Here is a 5,000-nt window from a genome sequence, read left to right as displayed (position 1 = left end):
TAGGTTAACACATGACGTTCCAATCGCCTGCTGTGACATCGAATCCCACCTGTAAATTACCATCTGATTACCTCAGCTTTACGACACATGGCGTCAAAATTGGGAAAGTAAATATGACAAAATACAGAGGAAAGAAAGAAGAAAAGGAAGAAGAGTTGGAGTAGAGAAAGACAGACACAGACACACACACACACAAACACACACACTTTCTATATCGTAACGATGCCACACCTACCCGTCTACTCCCCCCCCCCTCTCCAGCCCCTTCAACTCCACATCAATCACTCAGGAAATGAAGAGCCGCACGCCCCTCCCCATGCGAGTGAGTACCCACCCATAGCGACGGGCTGGCCAAGCAAAAACCCAACCCACACCCCCCCCCCCCCCTCCCCTCCCCTCCCCGCCCACACACACACCACACACATACACCCTCCCCCCCGCCCACACACACACACACACACACCCTGTGCGGTATGACAGGTAGCCATTACGGCGATTAACCGACAGAGACGCGGCACGGCACGGCACGCACTGGCTCCGATACCCCGCGGAGGGCTATCGGGGCTGGGCGAGGAGTGAGTGGGCGTCGGGGGCCGAGTGGGCGGGCGTCGGGCTACCCTGAAGGGGTGGGAGGCGGGGGGTGGGGGGGGGGGCGACGGAACCCGGTAGTACCTCCGCCAGCCTTCGCGTGGAGTCAAAACACAAGTTGGGGAGGGAGTCGCTAGTCAAGACGGCCGCGGACGGTAACGGTAGATGGGCGGCCAGGTGGGGGGTGGGGATGGAGGTGGGGATGGAGGTAGGGATGGGGGTAGGAGTGGGGGAGGGAGAGGGATCGAGAAAAAGAGAGGGAGAGGTAGAGAGGAGAGGAAGGGAAGGAGGGAAGGAGGGAGGAAGAGAACGAGAGAAAGAGAGAGAGAGAGAGAGAGAGAGAGAGGCAGAGGCCAGCCTAGAACACGAAACCGTGGGCGAGGTGTGGGCGTCGACAGGTTTCTCGACAACTCACACCTGGCTTGCATCTCACGGTCCTTGAATCTTGGAATAAAATAAACATTCCTCGAGAACACGAACCGCAATTGTGACACACATCGACACAGACACAGACACACACACGACCAAAAACAACAACATTAAAACCGCTATAAGAAACAAAAAAGAAACGTCCATTAAAAAAATAATAATAATAATCAGCCGCAGCGTAAATCCAACAAAGATTAAATCAATTCAAGTCAATTTCATTTCGAAAAACTACTGATTAGATCAGCGACAGCTCTTTCAGTTTCTCTTTGTAAACAATCTGCGCAGTAATTATGAATCGCATACCAATAGAGGGGGGTGTAGGTAGACCAGAACGGCTTAAACATTAAAAAAAAAAAAAAAAAAGCTGCTGAGAATACATCATCCGGGAAACTATTTCAAGATCTTCTAAAGAGAAAAAAAAGAAGAAAAAAAATCATTCGGACAAAGGACAACAAACTAGAGACCTATTCGTACCCAAGGCAAAAAAAAAAAAAATGTAGCATTAGACAATTGCAGCGTCACCTTATCATTTATAACAGTATTTGATCAAACGTCCCCGATTTTTTTTTCACAAGGAAAACGTACGATAAGCCAGCCGCTTAGAAAAGTGCCGGAAAAATGGTAAGACGAGGAGTTCAAAATCCAGCCATTCGATGATGACATGTCAATGACTTTTCGAAAAACTTGCCAAAGACTACGTAGTAATAATACAATGGCCCTGGTCTTACCGCAATTACACGCATATAGACATATAAGAAAGAGAAAGAGAAAGAGAAAGAGAGAGAGCAAAGAGAGTGAGAGAGGAAAGAGAGAGAAAGAGCAAAGAGAGAGAGAGAGAGAGAGAGAGAGAGAGAGAGAGAGAGAGAGAGAGAGAGAGAGAGAGAGAGAGAGAGAGAGAGAGAGAGAGAGAGAGAGAGAAAGAGAGGAGGAGAAAGAGAAAGAGAGAAGGAGAAAGAGAAAGAGCGAACAAGAGAGAAAGAGAGCGAACAAGAGAGAAAGAGAAAGAGAGAAAGAAAGAGATCGCGAGGGAGGGGGGGGGGTGGCAAGAGAGGTCAACACGTGAGTACCAACGCCTCGGACCCGATTTCCTTGGGCGGCCAAACAATCGTGAAAAAAGAGGTTTTGCGTCGATCAGCTTGCGTGTCGCTGGCGGTGAATGGTAGGGAGAGAGAGGGGTGGGGAGAGGGGGGTGGGGATAAATGCCCCTTAGTGCCAGTGGGCATTTAACTGCGCTCCTCGCATAAATATCTCGGTGACTAGCGTTTCCCGAATTAGCATCGCTTTATTGGCAGTCATGGGTTCCGAACGTGATAATGATGAATGTTTGTGTTTGTGATGATTAACGCAATGATGATTGATGATCATAATTAGGATACTAATAACAATAATCGCAATAATAATAATAATGATGATGATGATGATGATGATGATGATGATGATGATGTTGATGATAATAATAATAATAATAATAATAATAATAATAATAATAATTATAACAATAACAATAATAATAATACTCTAACACTCACACTCACAAAATGCTCAAACCGAAGCGAGTTTTAAAATGACATGTTTAGACCTTGGGCCGTAGCTCTTTCTCCCCCTCTTCCCCCCGCTACCCCCTCCCCTCTCCCTCTCAACGAGAGTCCCGTCCGGCCGCAAATCACCCGCGGCGACACAATACGTCATGGCAACGCCGGCAACACTGCAGATATTATTATGTCTGTACCTCTTCCGGGCGAGCGAGCGCACTCTCTGCCGCGGGTAAACCTAAGCCTACATCTCCGGATCCATATCATGAAAGATGGCAACGGTGCCATTAAAAAGAGTCCCGTCCTTCTCTATGGCAACGGTGCCAATAAAAAAAAAGAGTCCAGTCCTTCTCTCGCTAATCCGCCGGGGAGCAAGGAGCCTTTACACCGATAGAGAATGCGTGAGAATAAAGGAAAACGGAAGGAGAGACAACCAGGGGAAAAATCCACGCCATCCAGATATATTCTCAGGCGAGACAGCGTCACACACACAACGTTGCCTTCTCATCACGGAGTTTCCCCAAAACATCTTCCAATGCTCTCAAAAGTTATCGCGATCACAAGAAACGATCGTACGACGGACAAAAAAACACCGGTCCGCGCAAATCCAACCTTTTAGAGTGTTCTAGTTACTTACTTAAGGAAGATGCCGCGCCGCCGCCGACGACAACGACAGCCTCAGGGGACGAACCCCTGTCATCGTAATATGAGGCTTACTGTACGACGTCAGAATGGCGGTTTTCGTGTGGACTTTTCCGGTCGCCGTATTTGCCAAGGGAAAAACCACTCAACGATACGATTTTGTTTTGCCAAGTTCACATAACTTCAAAGTACTCTATGGCAATACTAAAATAAAATAAGCCCCCCCCCCCGTTATTCGATGAACGACTTGACTTGGCGATATGTGTGATGCAGTGCATTGCGGGATAACAAACGGCTACGGGAAATTAATAGAATAAAATACAGAGGAAAGAAGAAAAGAAAGAAGAGTTGGAGTAGAGAAAGACACACACACACAAAAAAGAGGAAAAAAAAGAAAAAAAAGCAACAACTAAAATTGATTACACTAGAGAGCTATTTCCCAGCCGCGAGACCTTGGCGTCGGCTGGAAGACATCCGCCTGACCGGCTAACCTTCATACTTTCCACCGTCCGCATGCGTAGGGGTTGTATGGGGGAAGGGAAGAGGAGGAGGAAGAGGAGGAGGAGGAAGAGGAGGAAGAGGAAGAGGAGGAGGAGGAAGAGGAAGAGGAGGAGGAGGAAGAGGAGGAGGAGGAGGAGGCTAGAGGAAGAGGATGAAGATGAAGGAGGATGAAGATGAAGGAGGATGAAGATGAAGGAGGATGAAGATGAAGGAGGAGGAGGAGGAGGAGGAGGAGGAGGAGGAAGAAGAGTATGAAGATGAAGGAGGAGGAGAAACAGGAGATAGAGGGAGAGGAGGAGGAGGAGGTAGAGAGGGGGGGGGGTGAAGAAGGGGAGGGGAGAGTACAGGATGAGGGAGAGAAGGGAGATTGGGGGAGGGTGAGGAGGAGGAGGAGAAGGAGAATGAGGGTAAATGCTTGAAAGAAGAAGAAGAAGAGAAGCAGCAAATAGGTGGCTACAGACTTCACAAGAGAAGCAAGACAAGGAAGAAACGCGGGTGAGGAAGAGACCGGACCGGACTTGCCCTCAACGAAACGGAAAGAACAGACTGAGGCCACAACCAGAGGCCGAGAACACCGCAGAACAGGACCTCGTAAGAAGGGGGCTTGGACGCGCTTCCAAAGGGACGTCCCGCGCCCGAAGTGGAAATGAATCGGAGAAGACACAATGAATGGAATGGCTTCCGGACGATGACGCTTCCCGCCGTGGCCGGCCGACTTCTCAAAGGGGGAAGGAGGGAGGGAGGGGGGGACCGGGAACCCACGGAGGTGCGGCTTCCCCTTCATTTGGCCCCCTTCTTTCTTTCTTTCTTTCTTTCTTTCTTTCCTTCTCTTCCTCTTTCCTTATATGTACACTACGTACACACATGGATACATACATGCATACATACATACATACACACATATCTACACTCGCAAACACGCACACATAAAAGCAAAGAGTGAAGACTATTAATAGAATTTCATGAGGATGGAAAATAACAGGTTTGGCAACTTGTTTATAAAAAAGGCACCTGCCAAAAACGGCGATGAAAGGCTGTAAATTATCAGGCAAAATAGTAAAAAGGAAAGGGGAAAGGGTGGGCGAAGAAGATAAAGGAGTAACGGGTGTTGCAGGGCGAGGGAAAAAGGTTAGGAGGGGAGGGAGGGAGAGGAGGGGGAGAGGAGGGGGAGAGGAGAGGAGGGGAGGGGAGGGGAGGGGATAGGGACGAACATAACAAGGGGGGGGAAGAGATCAAACAACACAAACCGAGCAGACAACAGGGTACAGCGCAGTCAGTCAGTCAAACAAGGGAGAGCTTTCCCGGTAC

General features: G+C 48.8%; 1 protein-coding gene across 3 annotated transcripts in view; it reads right to left on the bottom strand.

Moving 5' to 3' along the window:
• Positions 1 to 5,000, bottom strand: part of LOC122261816 (uncharacterized) — a 100,267-nt gene that overhangs the window by 21,338 nt on the left and 73,929 nt on the right. The gene's annotated exons all lie outside the window — the stretch shown is intronic.

The sequence above is a fragment of the Penaeus japonicus genome, unplaced genomic scaffold, assembly GCF_977035675.1.
Source record: "Penaeus japonicus unplaced genomic scaffold, GWHDUDI00000001_assembly GWHDUDI00000033, whole genome shotgun sequence".
Lineage (NCBI taxonomy): Eukaryota > Metazoa > Arthropoda > Malacostraca > Decapoda > Penaeidae > Penaeus > Penaeus japonicus.
The sequence above is the reverse complement of the archived record's forward strand: the minus strand, read 5'-3'. Positions and strand labels throughout refer to the sequence as shown.